Consider the following 19,945-nt stretch of genomic DNA (forward strand, 5'->3'; position numbering starts at 1 on the left):
TGGCTGACTTGGGCATGGGACAGTTGATTAGTGCTCCTGCCCACTCCTTGGGTAATACACTGGACTTAATTTTGGCAGATACTTCCCTGGTTACCACTGCGTGCCATTTCCTTATGTCATGGTCTGACCATTTCGTAGTCCCTTTTTCTATCCAGATGCTGGTCCCTCAAATGCCTGTGAGTCATGGTCTGGGTTTGAAGCGAAACCTGGCATAGAGTAAGTATTGTATTGTATTTATTGATTTATAAAGCGCTTTACACCAAAGCGCTGTACAATTGAACAACTTAATACAGAAAACATAAACAATATAACGGTAGAAGCAAATTACAATATGAATCAGTCAACAAAACAGTAAGAAGAGCAATTAACTGAAGGGAATAGGGAGAATAGTGGAGTAGGACAGGATGGGGGGTGATGAAGAGTAGGAGGAGGGAAGGGGAAAGGTGAGAGTGGGGAGGTAGGGGAGGGGAAGGAGATAGTCAAGGGGAAAGATAAAGGAGGGAGGGGAGGCAGGAAGGGGAAGGGGTTTCAAGGAGGAGAGTGGAGAAGGAGAGATTTAAGGGAAGTGCAGAATAAGGAGAAGGTGGGGGTAGAGCGGATTGCAAGAGGTAGGTTCAAGTAAAGAGGACATTATAGCCAATATTCAGGCCTAATGCAGAACCGCCCAGTTGGTGGATTTTTCATCTCTCACACTGGCCTTCCTCTTAGCTGCCGATCGTATGGCCCCTCCCAAATGCCAGAGGGCCTTATGTCACCCCTCCGAATCTTGGTATAACGACAATCTGAGACCTCTTTGGTTGGAAAAACACCAAAGGGAGTGCAAATGTCTCTCCTCCTACTCCCCAGAAGACAGGGCCTTTTTCAAGAAAAGCTCTAATGACTAACAACAGGCAATTCGCCTTGCCAATTTTCATTTTTCACACTTAAGGTGGAAAGTGCGCTACACCAGCCTAAGGAGCTCTTCAACGTGGTGCTGCCCCTTTTATCAAGAACTGGCACCTCTGCCAGTATAATCCCTACAAAAGCTCTATGTGATGCTCTGACTACTTTGTGAAGAAAGGTTGAGAACATAGGTTGTGATATTCGCAACAGTATTGCCTCCACAGGAAACCACATATCTAGGATCACTGCACTGGATCCTCCTGGGATGCAGATGAATTCCTGGTCTGTCTTTCCTATGTTCTTTTCGGAGGACATTATACCTGCAACTGAACATCTGAAGTCAGACTCCCCTCGGATGATATTCCTTAAAGTATTGTTCAGGACATTATGCCCCAAATTGCTCTCTGGGTGTCCAAAGAAGTCAATGTATCCTGTTCTGGCCTCATTCCTGCTGTACTCAAACAGTCCCGTATCATCCCTATCTTGAAAAAACCCTCTCTTGAGCCTAATGTGCTCGCCAACGTTCGTTCTATATCCCTGCTTCCTTTCTCTATGAAACTCATGGAATCTGTGGTCTCCCCCTTGATTGTCTCTTATCTTAAAAACTCTAGGCTTCTGGAGCCCTGCCAGTTAGGTTTCCGGCACTGTCAAGGCACTGAGAGTGTCCTGGTTTCCGTTCGGATGACATGGCGCGATTGGTCAACCTGTCGAGGGGGGGGGCATGGGTAGGTGCTTTGATTCTTTTAGACCTTCCTGCAGCTCTGTATACTGTGGACCATCCTGTGCTACTGCACCACGTTTCCTGGGATGGCCTCTCCGGGCAGGTCCTTTCCTGGTTTTCTTCTTTCCTATGGGATGGGACCAAGATTCTTGCCTCTTTCCTCTCACAGACTACTACACTCTCTTGTGATGTACCGCAGGGCTCTGCCTTGTCTCCTGCTTTGTTCAACATTTACATCCAGCCTCTTTTGCTGCTTATCCGCTCCCTCAGCTTCCGCTGGTACCTCTATCCTGATGATACTCAAAGCCTCCTCTGGCTTGGTTTAGAACAGGCGGACACAGTGTCTCAGTTTAGGGGTTGCTTGGAGGTGGTGGGGAGTTGGATGGGCGGAAATTGGCTTGAGTTGAACAGAGACAAGACAGAGGTGTTGGTGGTGGGTTCTTCCCCTGGTCCCTGCTCTGGCCTTTCCCCCCACTCCTCATTCTGGTCACCCACCTGTTGGCTGCAGGAATCTGGCCTCTGTCTCTCTCCTGCCTTGCAGGAGAAGAACCTTGGATTTTTGTTCTCGAGGTCCCTGTCTGCTTCAGCCGACATCATTTCGATCTGCAGAATGGGGTTCTATCAATTAAGGGTCCTGCAAAAGGTATTCCCTTCCCTTCCAGCACACCTTCATGCCCAGGTGGTTTCCTCCCTTATTCTGAGACGCTTGGATTATTGTAATTCTCTTTTCTTGGCTCAACCTCTTTCCGTCCTGCATCACCTGCAAGTACTTCTCAACCCAGCGGCTCGTGTTGCTACAGCAACCCACTATAGTGCTCACATCTCTCTGGTCCTCCGGTCACTTCATTGGTTGCCAGTCCATAAATGGATCATTTATAAATCCATTTGCCTAGTTCATCTGCCTTTCTACGGATTAGGACCAGAGTACTTACAAGAGAAATGTCAACGTTATGTGCCTAACCGCTCCTTTCGTTCTTCTGCTGTGTTTCTTTTGGTGGTTCCTTGATATCAACTCTGCACGATGGGCAGCCACACTTTTTCCATTGCAGCAGCCAAATTATGGAATGCCCTTCCCCTCTCTCTGTGAGCCACTGAAGTCAACTTTGAGTTTCCAGGCTTATTGAAACCGTACTTGTTTTTGGTTGCTTCGATCTGGTTTCCTCTAGCGTCATGACGCCCCTGGCGACCGTGCACTTTATAAAAGTGTGTAACATAACATGACAAAGCGGAAATGTATTGGTAATGAATATTTCTTTGCACCTAATATTCATGCACGTTAAAAGATACATTTTTACAGCTTTGGATCAGGCAGCAATAATAGAATATTGTTCCTGTGGTACTACATACACTTTTGGTCCAAACATACCAATTGAGCTGTGTGGGTGAAAGCAGGGGGACAAGCTGCTATGTGTCAGTTTCCTATTTGTGTTGGGGGTATTTTCATTCCCTATTTTTCTTTTTCATGAGAATTTGCCAATTTTTCAGAAATAAAAGTGTCTGATACACCCCTTATCTGTGGGGCTGTGCAAATGCCAACTATTTGACACCCATCCAATGGGTACCGTCATGAAGGCCCTCTCCCAAACCTGCACTGTTGGCGCAGTGAAGTTGGCCAACTGTCTCACACCCATCCACTGGGTATCCGCATCAGAGCCCTCTCACAGATCCGGCTTGCCAACATGGTTTCAAAGCCCTCCATAATCTTCTTGGGTCTGGCATTATTTTAAGGAGCTTGAGGGGGCTTTAGCAGCAGACACTGAAATGCAGAAAGGTACTTAGTGCCAGAGGACTATCAGGAGTTGTTATGTTTTTATAAACCTTTCACTAGTTCCTGAAACATAGGAGGATCTTCAGTGAGTGTATGACAATTGCCATGCCGGATCCCTACAGACTACTAGCTAGTATGAGCGTACTTTTGTGTTTTGCAGTTTCCTGTTTCTGAGAAAGGTGTTTGACAGATGTACTCCTAGTCCCCATTGCATCCCAAGCCAGTGTATTGTATTACCAGGGTCAGTGTCCTAGAGAGCAAGGACAATGATAACATCTGCCTAGTTATTAGATATTAGGAGATAGGATTCCTGTTTGAGTGTTGTTGAAAAGCTTTGACTGTGCCTGTGACCCTACCCTGCGGCAACAGTGTTGTATGCATGGTTCCGATTTGGTAAGGATGTTCTGCAATGAATCTAACCACATGAATGAAAAGCGGTGGGAAGAGTTTCTAACACTAGATAGAATTCTGAAGATTAGCCATGCATCACATTTAGATATTTATGAAGATTATCCATCCATCACATTTAGGCAGATTTGTGACGCAAAGCCATGTGTCACATTTTGATAGATTTGAGAAGATTCGCCATACGTCACACTTAGATCTGTGAAGATTAGGCATGTGCACACTTAGATAGAATTGTGAAGATCGACCATGCACAGTATTTGATGGATTTCTTAAGATTGGCCATGCCTAACACTAGATAGAATTGTGAAGATTAGCCATGATTAGCCATGCGTCACATATAGATTAGTAATGATTAGCCATGCATCGTATTTAGATAGGTTTGTGAAGATTAGCCATGCGTTGCACTTGGCTAGATCCGTGAAGATTAGCCATGCATCACATTTAGATATTTATGAAGATTTGCCAAGCATCATATTAAGATAGAATTGTGAAGATTAGCCATGTGTCGCAATTAGATAGATTTGTGAAGGTTAACCATAATTGTAAACATTAGCCATGCTTCAGATTTAAGTAGATTTGTGAAGATTAGCCATGCATCTGAAGAGAGGGTAATGTAGATGCACAGGTATGGGGTGGGAGCATGACGATTGCAACGAATAATCACCCAGGCAGCAAAAATTGGGTTGTGTCTTAATTTTTTAGAACACATATGTGCTGGTTTTTTTTTAGCAAATATGCGCATAAGGTTTTGCTTATTTTTATAAGTATAGGTGGAGCATAATTAGGGCTTTAATTAGGGGTAATGGTAGCAGAAAAATAGAAGCATAGTAATGATAAGTGTTGTGTGTTATTGAATCATAGTGCACCTCTTTGGAGCAGGCCTAGGGCATACTTGATAGAAGCCAAATATATTTTTGTTGCGAGGCCCAGCACACAGTAAAATTAAGTTTCTGCTGACACGATGACACAGTGGAGATCAGGTCACCAAGGTCGAGGAGCTGATCAATTGTTGCCAAGGGAATAATTCTGCATGGGAGGAGGGCTCAGCCAATTGCCAGTTACAGTTCCACATGATAGGTTTCCGGAGCTTTAGCAGTGAATACAATAGCAATTGAGAATAAAATAGCAGGAATTACCTTCCAGCAATGGTGGTCATGAGTATTTTCTAAGCAGAGCTGGCACCAGGCGTGAGGAAGGAGGTGAGTGTAGGAGATGGAAAGATGAAGAAAACCTATCAGAGAACTGGGACAATGCTTTTGACTTTGGCACAATTTTACTGGCGCTCATGTTCTCTTCAAACCACCTAAATCCAGTTCAAACTCCAGCACCACTACTAGGTTTGTGTGAAGACTATGCCAGCCAATCAAAGCAGAGACTTTTTCTGCTGGCCAGTATATGGTGATGTCATTGAGGGGAGGGAGATTTCAGGATTGTGATGTTAGAAGTGGGTGGTGTCGGGTTTGTCCCAGGAAATATGTTAGCCATTAAGAGTACACCAATCTATTAGGCACTATGGCAATTTGCACCAATCAGCTTGTTTGACCTGCCCCAAAATGTTATTAATGTTTTGTTGTATAAAAGGTGTGTTAGCTGTGGGCAGGGCTGAGAACCTTTTCAACAAGTTCTGCTCGTAGGGCTGTTTTGAAATTCTGTCTCCCGCCTGTGGGGATTTAATAAATATGTGTTTTTTCCCTGCACAGTGTCACTCTTTTGCGGAGTACCTTTTGTATTTCTTTTCAGATTACTTATGGATGTAGTCTTTCTTAACACATCACATTTACATAGATTTGTGAAGATTAGCCATGCATCATATTTAGATAGATCCATGAGATTTTTGAAGATTAGCCAATGCGTCACAATTAGATAGATATGTGAAGACACACTTGGAAGAACTTTTAGCGTACCCGATTTACTACCCACCCTGCTCCTTCTCCCCTCCAACCTACCTTCCAAGTACTGTACATGCTCTATGGGCTAGCCAAAGTACACACCAACACACACCCAACATACCTAACTTTTGCATCCAACAAACAATCCAAGGCACTGGACCTTAACCTATGACTACAAAAAGCCAGTGCACACAACCATAACTACCAGCCAAACTACACATGAAACACACAAACACAAACCCAACATAACATTTGACTGTGCTAAATAATTTCTGGTTTTGGGCATTTTAGTGTGTTAATTGATTTCTGATTTTGTGCATTTTAGTGTGTTAAATGGTTTCTGATTTTTGGTATTTTAGTGTGCTGAAAGAGTTTTGATTTGGCCACCTCTTGCTTCAGATACCTATGACTGCTTGTACATCACATCTGCTAAGCCACCTGGTGAATTCTGCCATGCACAGTGCAACTCTGTCACTCTCCCTTTCCTGTAACCCTTTCCCCACTCCTTACCCGCATGGTGTTTTCTGTCTCTCCTATCTATTCTAACTGCTTCTCCATCACCTATCCACCCTCTCTCTGAAAGTCTGGAAGGAAGAAATTTAAGTAGGCTCTCCTGAAGTCCAACCCAGGTCTGCCCATTGCAGATACCTACGTCAATGCTTCTTCCAGACAGAGTATCACTGACAATCTCTTTGCAGTTCCTTCACCTGACCTATGGACTCCCCGCATGGTTTCTATCCTCTCCCCTTCTTCTTCCTCACCGATTAATGGTGGCACCAGATAGGAAGTGCCCTTGGCTAACTTCACATCTTACAGTTGCATCCTAAATGTGTACCATAATGGCACTATCATGGCCCAGGGTTCTCAGCCCAACCTCCTTCTTCTTGACAGGTGTCTTCTGTCTCTTTTCAACTTCCCCCCCTCCTGCCACTCCTCCTTCTTCCATCCCTCCTCTTTCTCCAGAGATGGCACCCTACACCTCTGCACCCCCTCACAAAACGTTTAAAAGGGGCAACAAGCTTTGTTTAGCTATGCATCTAACATATGTCGCCTTCTTGTAGATCTTGATAATGGAAAAACCAGAAATTCCCCAGTTCTACATGTTACCAAAGATCCATAAAGCATTAGCGAATCCTCTGGGTCAGCCAATTGTGTCTAGAGCTAATTCAGTTTTTAGAACCTCTCTCAAGGTTCGTTGATGCCTTTTTGCAACCGATGGTAAAAGGAATGGTCTTGTCTGTACAGGATACCACTTACATTATCAAAGAAATGGAAGGGCTGAATTTCAATCATGAAAAAGAATTCTGTTGGGATTAGATGTGGTGGCCTTGTATACAAGCCTACCACAAGGGGCATCTATCAATATGCTAGAAGTACAGTTGCTTCTCAAACAGAGTGAAACTAAGACACTAGCCTCATTTTACCTATAATGAAAGTTACTTCCACTGATTTAAGGCATTTCACCATCAGACACATATAACAGCGATGGGGGGCAACTCTTGCACCTAGTGTCGCCAATCTATATATGGAAGTCTTTGAAGTGAACAGATACGACGGTGACAGCAATCCCTTCAGAAACCAGGTGCGTCTATGGTGTTGTTACATAGACGACATCCTGGTTATATGGAGAGGGAGCGAAGCAGGACAAATTTGTGATTGGATTAATGGGCAAGATAGATTTTTGAAATGTACCTCCAATATGAGTTAGAACACCATTTACTTTCTAGACATCACTATTGTGGCAAGTGAGGAGAATAGAGTGCTGTTTGTAAGACCCTACCACAAACCCACAGACCAGAATTCTCTGTTACATTACAATAGCTTCCACCCACACCATGTGAGGGATAATCTACCACTAGGGCAATTCCTAAGATTGAAAAGAAACAGCACATGGAGACAAGATTTTAAGAAAGAAGCATCTGATCTTAGAGAGAGGCTACATTACAGAGGCTACCCGAATAAGATGACAGCAGAATCAATGAAAAGAGCAAGTAATAGAAACCCGGGAATACCTATTAGAATACAGAGAGATGCGGTCAACCAAAAGAGAGGATAAGAAACTCATGTTTGTCAATACCTTTAGCAACCCGTTGAATAAAATAAAGAAAATTGTGAACAGAAATTGGAAGATCATGGAAAAAGGGACATGTCTGATTGCAAAACAGATCATACCGTTCAAGAGGAGTAAGAACCTGAAAGATCAGGTTACAAGAAATATTAGACTGAGGTTAGAAAGACAGACGACTCTGACAGAAGCGTGGGATGCGCTCTTGCTGTTCCCAGACACTCAAGAGCTCAGAGGTTGACATTGGTCTTTGTAGACCTTGGAAACAGATGGGTTTCATGAATTGCAACACGTAATGGTCATATACAACAGCTGTTGTCCGTGTAAGAAACATAGGAAAGACTGAGAGAAAAATCCAAACCAGGATAATAGAACATAAGAGCTGCATTACAAATCGAGTTATAACCGTACCATTAGTGGCCAACTGTATTGAGTTTATTCACACTGCTGATGATATCAAGTGGACAGTGCTATTCCAACTGAAAACAGGGAATGAACCAAATAATGATCAAAGAAAATTACTTGCTAAGGAGCAACAAATTATCTTTTTGACTAAGAGCTAGGCGAGAGGCCTCAATGAGCATATCAAATGGTTAGATCTGTAGGAAAGCTTATGAAAAAACCAGAGCAAAGTGATCTGGAATCTATAGCGTAATCCTAGTTGTTTCCGAAAAAGAAGTTGTGATTGCATTAAGAGCTGGTGCAGATTAGTACTTTAGAAATCTGCAGTAACATCGGAACTTTCTTCTGCTGTGCATGCATCAAGCAAGTATGTTATTGGCCAACATTGAGGATATAGATGTATATATTAAGTATAATCAAACATGAAGCAAAATATTTCCAGACAATATGACTATCAGCTGGGGTCATGCTATCACAAACATTATAATGAAAGGGGATGTGGAATTAAGAATGGCTACTGAACAGATTGAAAAAAGGCACCAGTAGGGGTCACCAGTGTGCTCAAAAAAACATTAGAGATGCCGTCAAAAAGATAGAAATAGGACGATGAGGTAGCGAATGCTGTCAGTAGCGAGAACGCCAACAGGAGCAAGCCGTCACTCTGCCGTCCAAGCCACCACTCCACTGATAAATTGATTCATTAGATGTGGACTAAAAACTGGTACTAACGTAGGGTTTATATTATTGTAATGGCACAATGAGCGGTAGGAAGAGTTCTTCACAATAAATATACTTGGGTATGTGTGTACTTGCTTCAAAGATACAAAGCAGTGCAAGATACACACCTGAGATATAGTGCGAGTGTGCAACATCGATGTGATGCAAATGAAGAGGGGAGCTGCCCCAAGGACAGCACCGATGTAAAGCAAGGTAACAATCACAAGCTAAATATAACTGGTGAAATCTGAGTAAGCATTGTAACTGAGGTATTATGGCACCTGGAATCTCCTGTATGTTGTTTTAACAAGATAGTCCTTCGTACACAGCTAATGGGAGACGTTATTTTATAGATCTTGGAGTGAGATCTGGATGTTAAAGAGACCAGCTAGCACAACACACTAATAAACAGCGAATACAGATTTTTGACACATTTGTTACAGAATGTCATGATTCTATTAAAGACTCAGAGGTGAAGGATTTTGCTCAACTCAACAGCAGCCAAAAAATTATTTTCACAGCAACCAAACTGTCAAATTAATTACAATATCCATGATCATAAGGGAAATTTGAAGTTTGCGTTCTATTGGTTAAACGGCACCACGTGATCTCAACTGTCCAATCATGTCTAAACAGTCTATAAAAATCCCCTTCTTCCTTGTAACTTCCTCTTTCTGAAGCTGATTGACAATTGAACATGCATCCCAACCGGAAACCACCTGAAATCTCTTGCTTCCGTCATTCACTCTTCATGTACCCACTGGCTTAGCCTCCTTAGCTGTCAAAACAATATATAAGAACAATGACGTAAATATTCCAGGACGGGTGGGCAATTGCTAAAACACAACAGTCATATGCATTGATGAAAAAACATTGCATAATTAACAACATATTTTTCAGCCATGTCTCAATTTAGCAATTGAAAGGGTGGAATAATCCTTCGCCTCCGAGTCTTTAATAGAATCATGACTTTCTATAACAAATGTGTTGACAATCTGTATTCTATGTCAAGACTCAGAGGCTCGGATTATGCTTGTTTAAGGATTACTTTCCACCAACATTTGCCACCTGATCTATTGGCTTAAAATAAATGTTTTCAAAAGTGTTGTCATTCGACCAATCCACTGCCATCAAGATATCCTCCAGGCGTGCTCCCATCTTAAAAGCTGTGGATGCCATCGCCCCTAGTCAAGTGCGCGCCAAACTGTTCCACGTCAATGCCCACTTGATCCATACACCATTTTACCCATCTAGCTAACATAGCTGATGCTACTGCTCTAAAAGGCTTCCTCAGCGCTATCAAAAGCTGAGATTCCCGCGGGGGTCTAAACTGTCCTGCCATGTTCTCGTAAGCTTTCAAGCACCTGACTGGACATAAACTGTGTCTCTCTGGAAAGTCTGCATAGTCTACCACCCTGATCCCTGTTTTTGTCCTTTTCTCTATGTAGAATGTGACACTTTGACTTCTGAAACCCTCTTGCATGAAATCAGGCACAGTAGAGTGGTCAGTTCCGCCCAAAGTGCTTTCCTGGATAAATCTACATTATCCGGCCATGCTTCAAACATTCCAAGCACAATACTCACGCAAATATTTCAGAGTTGGGGGTCTCATGCACCTAACTCCTTCTAATAATCCTCAAATCAAGGGGTGTTCACCCACGGGTTTACCCTCAACGTATTCATGAACAGCTGATATTGCCGACCGATATGTGTTAATCATTCTGTATGCTTTGGACTGTGCCGCTTGATTAGCTAAGAAGCTCACCACAAGAATTACATCTGTTTGAGCGGGATTTATCTCCCTCTCCATGCACCAACTACTCCACTGACACTATGAAACCCTCTAAGCCTTCCCAGTCCACGGGGCCCAGAACTCTCTGATGAACTCCTGAGCTTCTCCCAAAAGGCCTGGCTTGGCCGAGGATCTCCTGAAATCGCCCAGGCTATCAGGTTCAATTTCCCTGTCTGAAAGAGGGGGTGATGTGCTCCTGCAGGGCCCAATACTATGTCCTGTCTGAGCGGCAGGAGAATTGGATTGTGGCATGGCATTTCCAGTATGTCCAGGAACCAGGCATAGAGGTCCAATCGGGTGTCACCAGCACTACTCTCACTCTCTGTCTCCTGACCTGAGCCAGTGTACACGCTATCATAGCGAACGGAAGGAATGCATATTCATATATAATGCATATTCTGTTGCTGCTCCCCAAACCTGGAGAAAGGCCTCCATCACCCACACATCAGTTCAGTCTCAAAGCAAATAAGTCCATCTGACTAGGCCCTCACTGTCTCATTATCTCGTGGAAAACTGCCTCCTCCAGCTGCCAAACGCTGGAGTCCTTCGGGTATCTCAAATTCCAGTCCGCTATCTGGTTCTGTGCCCCGGTTAGTGCTCCGCTGTTAGGCTGATTTTTCTCTGGAGGCATAGAGGCCAGAAGTCATCTTGGATCTTGTCCTTCCCAGTCGGTTGATGTACCTGACCGTGGAGACGTTGTCCATCTTGAGGAGGATGTTGCATCTTGCATCCTCCTGCATTCAGCTGCGGACTGCAAATGGCCCCGCTAGAAATTCAAGACAATTGATGTGGAGGTCTAGCTCTTCTTCTGACCACCTTGCCCCGGTAAACATCTTGCCGCAGCGGTCTCCCCAGCCCCATCGACTGCCGTCCGACTCTATCATGAGGTCCGGGGAGGAGCCAAATATTGCCCTGCCATTCCAGGCTTCCATGTGGTGGCACCACCACTCTAATTCCGTCCTCGCTTCTTGTGAGATCCGGACTTTCTGATCATAAATCAGACCCTGTCTGATATGTTCTATCTTCAGATGTTGTAATGTTCGATAGTGAAGCGGTCCTTGGAAAATGGCCTCAATCGAGGATGAGAGTCTACCTACCAGACTGGCTATCCCTCTCAAGGATATCATTTCTCTTGCCATCATGCTCTTTATGTTCCTTTTTATCGAGTTCACCTTCTCCAAAAGTAAGCTGAGTGTTCCCTGTTCGAGAATGAACCCCAGGAATTCAATTGACTGGGATGGGACTAGTTCGGTTTTCTCCCAGTTTATCAGGAAACCCAGCTGTTATAACAGGTCTGTCGTAATATTGGCCTGTTCCAATATCAGTACCCTGTCCAGGTAAATAATCAGTCTGACCCCCTGCTTTCTGCGGTGGCCCACTACTGGCTTCATCAATTTGGCAAAGCACCAGGTGGCTGAGGCCAGCCCGAATGAGAGAGATACAAACTCCCATCTCTTATCCCTCCAGAGGAACTGCAGTAGCTGACGCTGACTTTGGTGCATAGGTACGTTCAGGTATGCATCTTTGAGATCTATCTGAGCCAGCCAGTCTCACTTCTGGAATATGTCCCTCAGTAGGTGAATTCCTTCCATCTTGAAGTGTCTGTACACCAAGAATGAGTTAAGCTCTCAGAAGTTGATCACTGGTGTGACGTTGCATTTGCCCTTCACTAAAAACATGTTGCTTATGAATCCTTGCTGGTATTCCAACTGCCGGACTGATGTCATTTTTTTGTCTCAGCTGCTCTATCTTGCTGGCTAGCAATGCCTCGTCTTCACTTCTGAACCTGATTGACCTCGGAGGGAGCTTCTGCAATGGTTCCAGCCAGAATACTAAGAGAAAACCGAGTATAATGTTAACCATTTTTGCACATCTAGTGCCACTCTCACTTCACGGGAGCAATCTCTGTGTCTAGCGCCCCTGATCGAGCTCTTTCTCGCAACTGTATTATTTAGCTGTTGTTGCCTGCTGCTGTTCCCTCCAGTGGGTTCTGTGTCCGGAGGACCTGTAGTAGGGGTACCGGCTGGCTGAGTAGGCCTTGCCTCTGCCAGCCCTGTCGAAAGCCCCAAAGATCTACAGGGAGGCCTGTGCTTTATCCAGTGTAGCGTACGTCCCGGCAAACCTTGCCTTGTCCTTGATAAATGTTTTGGCAAATAGTTTTGGCAGCAGCCGCTGTTTCCGATAGCGCCAGTTCTCCTAACTTAAGAGTCTGTTTTCATGAGGATGGATGTCTCCTCTCTGCTGCAATGGAGCTATTATTTGCATTACCCATTAGGCAGGCAGCCCTTTGAGCCCAACCTTAGAGGACCTCTGGATCCATCGCTTTTTTCTCTGTTTAGCTTCCTCTGCCAGTTGCCATAATTTCTTGATGGATCCCACCACGTCTAGGAGTTTGTCTTTTGATTGACCTGCAGGAGCGATCAGTACCTTTTTTTATGTTGAAAAGTAAACGGTTACAGCTAGCAAAGCTCTGCCTTGGTGCCTGCTCTTATTAGTTTTGGAAATATCTGGAGTTAGTTCAGTTTTTCGATAGAAAAGTGTGTTTGTTAATTTTATCAGAACTTGGTTGTCAACATGAGTATTTCCCAAAGATTGTGTGGCTGCTACACAAATGAGATGCAAAAAATGAGGAAATGGGAAAAAGTTACTCTAATACGCCAACTCAATTTTGAAAGTATTCACTGGTAAGTCAAATGAGCATCCACTAGACAATGTTGGTTTGGGTTTAAATTCAAAAAGAAAAAAAACTTCAATATTGATGTTGATTCTCAAAATTCTTTAATTTTGGGATTGGTAGAAAAAAAATCAAGTCTAACATGGTGTTATAATCAAACCTTGCAATTTTCAAATTAATTCTCACTCTCAAATCTTGAAAAAAACCTTGAAAAAAACAAAGTATGCTTATAAATGTATCCAATGTTTGTATTTCACTTTGTTACATTTTCTTAAATTGTATACTCATTCTCTCATTCTCGACACGTGTTTTCCCATTGAATTTGTCAATGGTTCATCAGGAGAAGGATGATTTCTGACAGAAAAGGATAGGAAAAATAAAACTAAAATATTATAGTTGTCAAAAGTAATTATCTGTGTTTTGAAATCATGTTTTATGTGTGATCAAATTATAAATCTTCAAATATAAATATCCATAATTTTGACTCACTCTGATTTAGTTTGTAGTTCAGTTAAAGTATCTTTAATTGTTTCCAAGTGGTCTTTCCAATGGCTTCATAAAAGAAATGCCAGTTGTTTGTTTTACCAAAGTGTTCTTTCAAATGACTTCAAGATTAACAAATATTTGTTTTGTTAGGGTCCAAAGTAAGGATAACTGCAGGGAGGAGAGAGGGGTATATAAAGCCTCTATTTAGATATGGAAGGATGAGATGCTTGGAGAAAAGCATGGGTTTCTAAAAAGCTTTCCATTTCAAAAATCATTATGGCTTACCTAGTGTATCCAATTTCCAAGAAAAGAAGTGGATCATTCCTTTCCGCCGTGGTAAGCTGTAGAGAACTGGCCGGGCCGGTTGCGCGATGCAAATGTTTGTAAGCATGCTTTTTATAGTGTAAAATGGTGCACGATGACATCATCATGCCATGCGCAAAGCTATCTAACGCGGCATAATGACGTCATCGCGCAGCCAGCATTTCTGACTGCCATTTTGGAGCGAGATGCTTGAAATTAAAAGAAGGAAAAGAAAAGTTGGCATTGGAAAATGTGGGCATATATTTGCTATATTATGGTTCCATTATATTGTGATTAAGGTTAAGTCTGTAATCAAATGCTGACTCGCTAGCATGAATATAAATGTCAGTTACTAAATAAGTATTGTCAGTAACTAAATAAGTATTTATAGTTTGATTTCAGACATTGGAGTCTGATTAGTAGTAAGCTGCTGTCTAGCTATAAGAGGTTCCAAAAATGCTAGTGAATCGATCAGAAAGAGAGTGTGGTGAAACATTCAAAACAGGCATACATATATTAATGAGTCCTAAGAGTAAGCAGAGGAAAGGTATTCTAAATGCGATAGATCATTGCAAAGTTTGTTCCATAAGGCAGACATTTGCGTTTCAGTGGTTGGTCATACTTTTGATCAGTTTACTTTTGATCAGTTTTACATATCTATATTACATAAAGAAAAGAAAGTGTCATACATTTCTGTGTCACAATTCAGACCTGATACGCATGTGTCCATAATGCGAATCCATTTACATTTTTGTTTACGCAACAGTTCCTCCTTGTTACCTCCTCTGGGGGGTAAACGTACTTACTCCAAGCCAAAAATCTTAAGGGTCGAGATTTCAAAAGTTGGGTGGTCTGTGATAATTTGGAACTATATGGGGAATCTGAGGTCCTTGTTACGGATGGCTCTTATGTGCTCGAACATGCTCACCTTTAGTTTTCTTATGGTGCTCCCAAAATAGAGTCTACCACAGATGCATTCAATTATGTATACAACATATGTTGAGTTGCAGTTAATCAATTGATTGATCGGTTTAGTTTTGCCATTTGGAAGATGGATTTCTTTTTTCCCTTGGTGTAGGAATGGGCATAATTTACAGTGCCCGCATTTGTAGGTGCCCTTGGTGGTGGTCTGAAGAAAAGTCTTTCATTCTCTAGTAATCGGGATGAGAAAGCTTGGGCTGATCAAATTTTTAATGGTCGGTGCTCTCCGAAAACAAATACTTGGAGAAATTTCCAGGTATTTCTGTAAACTCGATTCAGTGAGAAGAATATTCCAATGTTCGGATAATATTTGTTAGATTTTCTTAGCTTCAGTGCTTTATGTAGTGATGAACTGAGTTTTGTGTCTCAATGTGTCAGATTTGAACTACAAACTAAATCAGGGTGAGCCAAAATTATGTATATTTATATTTGAAGTTTTATAATTTGATCAGACATAAAACATGATTTCAAAGCACAGATAATTACTTTTGACAACTATAATATTTTATTTTTATTTTTCCTATCCTTTTCTGCCAAAAATCACTCCTTCTCCTGATGAACCATGGGCAAATTCAATGGGGAAACATGTGTCGAGAATGAGAGAATGAGTATACAACTTAAGAAAATGTAACAAAGTGAAATACAAACATTGGATACATTTATAAGCATACTTTGTTTTTTTCAAGATTTGAGACTGAGAATTAATTTGGAAATTGCAAGGTGTGATGATAAAACCATGTTAGACTTGATTTGTTTTTTCTACCAATCACAAAATTAGAGAATTTTGAGCACAAATTTAAAGAATTTTGAGAATCACCATCAATATTGAAGCAAGTTTTTTTCTTTTTGAATTTAAACCCAAACCAACACTGTCTATTGGATGTTCTTTTGACTCACCAGTGAATACTTTCAAAATTGAGTTGGCACATTACAGTAACTTTTTCCCATTTCCTCATTTTTTGCACCTTTTTTGTTATGTCCTTGCCGTACCTTCCTATGAAAGTCAGCATGCGATCATCAATTTCAGGTGTTTCAGCTACCACATCCGGAACTCTGGGCCTAGGGCATTCCGCCCTCATTTTACTCCTGGCTTCTTTCCTCAGGGGTCCCTGGGTCTTCTTTTTAGATAGGCCATAATGTTCTCTGGGGGTCCCATTTCAATGACCTTGGGGGCACCAAGGCATCTGGGTCGAATTTGTTCCCTTGGGGCTTCTCAGGCCAGCCCCTCTTGTTTCTGTGCCTTCTGACGTTAATCGAAGATGAGTCCTCGGACTCTTTTGAGCTCCTATCCCCTGTTTCTTCGCTGCTGATGCAGACTGATTTATAGGCATCTTCTAAGCTAACTTGGCCGTATATAGCCTTCGACCTTGCCTTCGTCTTGCAACTTTTGCTCTTATGTGGTGAGCCCATAGGGGTCTGGGCTCAATGTACCCTGCAGGTCTTTTTCCTTCCCCGTTTGCCTCTTCTAGCTTCTCTCCCTCAATTCTGCCATACCTTGAGAGAAAGCTACAAGGTCTTCCAGGATGCCCCTGCCTTCACGTGAGGGGCCCCTGCCAGCACTCATCACTTTCTGGACCTCCTGGCTCATTCTGATGGCACTCACACGTGGACCCTCTGAGTCCCTCTCTGAGTACTCCCCACTCATGCTCATGACTGTGCTGGGTTTTTAAGACTTTTAATATGCAGTTTGCCTGGGCTGCTCCTGTCAAATTGTTCTCAAATGTAGCTAGGCAGGCCTGTTAGAATTTAGCAGTCTTACTTGGGGCTGTGCCCATCCATACAAGGAGCTGTTCGAATTACTGGGGCCTTTCAGCTGCTTGCTGGCAGCCTGTGTCAGTTTTCCCTGGGACTGTGCCTGTCTGCGCATCGCCTGTATTAAGCAGTCTATTTTTGATGACTGTATTGTGTCTCCGAGTCCTGCACTTGTTTGTTGCAATTGCCATTATATTTCTGTCCCGTATTATGTCTTGTCATGGTATCTCACTTCTGTTCTGTCTCCTCTTCACACAAGGAAGTCTCACTGAGGCGCCAGAACCTCTAACGATCCCGTTGAGACTGGCGTACACTTTAGTGTGGTGCTGCCCTCTAATGCTGTAGCCTTCACCCGTCAAGTTATCTACCTGCGGATCTGTTCCGGCATGCTCTAATCCCTCAATCCACTAATCTACCAATAAACTATACCATAATAAATTCACATTACATCATATGCAATTAAGAGAATTCAAGATTGTAATTATCTTAGCTGCTTTAGCAGCAAAGAAAGAGGAAGTTCCAAGGAAGAAGGTTTTTTTTATATTGGACGGTTTAGACATGATTGGATAGTTGAGATCAAGTGGTGCTGTTTAACCAATAGAGCGCAGACTTCAAATTTCCCTTATGATCATGGCTATTGAAGTTCATTTGACAGTTTGGTTTATGTGAATATAATTGTTTGGCTGCTAAAGAAGTAAAGAGTTGAGTTGAGTTGAGCATAATCCGAGCCTCCAAGTCTTGACATAGAATTGGTTCCCAAGCCCCCTTCTCACCTGAGTTCGATCTTTGCTGGATTTCTTGATCGATGCCTTCTTGCGGACGGATAGAGTCTTGAATAAGGCTGCACGAGTCTCTTCCGACTCCAGCGTGCGTTCAAAGTTCCGGGATGCAAAGATCCAGGAATCTGGGAAATTTGCAGAGTGCGCTACTAGCACACGAGTCCAGGAATCAAGAAAGGAAGGAAAGGGACTAGGAATGGGGTAGGCTGGAAAGAAGCAAGGAAAACAATACAGCGAGCTACGGAGCACATGTCTGGTCGCTACTTCGCAATAGCATTGAGACGCGCGGAGCCGCGGGAGGCGTGGTCTATTAATAGAACATGCTACGTCCAAGGTGTAGAGCGAGGAAGGTGTTTCACAGTGGACGGCCATGTTGGGAGTACAAGGGAGTGTAAGCTCCATTGAGACAAGGACCAGGAAGCCCAAAAGGGGCATGTTCTGTAGTTCATGACAGCGTGAACTTGAAGAGTGACATACGTACATCTAAGAGAAAAACACAACAACTAAGAGGTAAATGTGAGAAAGACTCTTCCCATAATGTACCTACAGTTAACATCTCTAGGTTCTGGCTATACTGTTGAACAAGCCGAAATAGAAGCAAACAGGGTTGGGTGTTAGTATTCGGAGAAAGGACCTATGAGTACGTTGTAATTTAAAAAAGAATAGGTAGCCTGTTTGCCCTCAACATTGATATTTAGAGCTGGGAGTTACCTTTTTTTCAGTACACGTGCACATTTATTTCAGTACATGTGAAAAAGTCTTTTCAGTACACGTGCCAATTTATAATAGTGACACGTTTGTAGCACCATTACTTATTAAATGCAAAAAGAAAAAAAAACAGTGAAGTTGTGCTGTGTTTTGAATAACCGGCCAAAGAAATAGAGGCTGTTTTCAGTGATGATGTGTTTTAAATTGTGTCTAAATGGAGAGAGTGGAGGTTCGAGATGGGCCAAACACACATGAACTTTTGTCAGTCATCCAAAATAAAGGGGATTCATAGCCCGTGTTCCAAATTTTCATTAGAATAAGAAATTATTGAAGACATGGTTATTAATATCCATGTGTATGTCATTTCAGAAAAGACAAAAGAGTTACCTAGAATGTATTGGATCAAGTACATAACTTCATATAAATGCAAAGAAGTGATGGATGTTGCTGGATTAAGAGGTTGCTGAAAGTCTATGCAGACAGCCAATAGGATAAAAGCGGGAGCCGGTGTGCCCCTGAAGGAATTCCTGGTTATATGTTTTAATGTATATAGAGAGGAATTAAACATGTAGGGTGAATGTGGTATGAAATGTATAAACAAGTGAACTGAATGCAGTATGAGTGAATAGCTATGGTTAGGTTTTAGCAATTGTAGTGTTCAAATTAACACTTTATCAGGTTATTTATTGTGAAGGGCTGAAGACAGCATTTTATAATTGGAATAACAAGAAAGTTAGTAGTTGCCATTGAGACAACACTATGAGAGCTAGTATCTGCTTGTAGTTTGTAGAGGAGCAGCTGAATGCCTCTACAGGAAGTCCCGCCCCATCCTTCCTATATGCTGGAAGCCAGAGATCTTGACATGCACGACACCAGTGATGGTGCCCATTCCACAGAGAGCTTTCGAGAAAAGGTATCCATTGAGAAAACCCTATATGATGTATCCCCGTAGAGATGACAATTTCTTGGAAGAGATCCCTGAAGGAATATGAAGATGGGAGAAAGAGAACTGGTCAAGTCACAAGAAGCGAGCGTGGCGCGCTGAGAAGTATGGCTGAAGAAAAGGATGTATAGACTTTATGGAATCTGATGACAAAATAAAGAATCGAGTAAACGTTCATATGCGGAATGAAGATTGCACGTGCGAAGAGCACTGCACAAAATGCAAGCCATTTTATAACTGTACAGATGCAGCAACGCAAGTAGATTAAGTGATCTTAAGGCTAGCTATACGTAGTGAATAGACCGCAAGCGGTGCCACCATTATATAGAATTCTGGGCATCGGTGTCACAAAGTTAGTAAGCTCAGACCCACAGAGAAAGAAGTATCAGATGGCTGTATCGCAGCAACATGAAGCTAAGAGCAGGGAAAGGCCTGGAAGAGCTGTCTGGCCTGGTGTCAAAGGATGAAGTAGCCAAGAACTGGTTATCTATCTATGAAAAATAGGAACCTTGAGATGCTGAATCAGCCCTTGTTTAGGTACAAAGAAAGAACACCACGAGTGCCAGGTTTATTAATTGAAGACAATTATATGCAGCAAGACGAGCCTGAAATACGGTCTCCTGTCACGTGAGCCAAGGATGGAAATAGGAGTTGGGCGTGCAGACCAGAACTGTG

Source organism: Ambystoma mexicanum, chromosome 5q, assembly GCF_040938575.1.
Source record: "Ambystoma mexicanum isolate Mex_15411 chromosome 5q, UKY_AmexF1_1, whole genome shotgun sequence".
Classification (NCBI taxonomy): Eukaryota; Metazoa; Chordata; class Amphibia; order Caudata; family Ambystomatidae; genus Ambystoma; species Ambystoma mexicanum.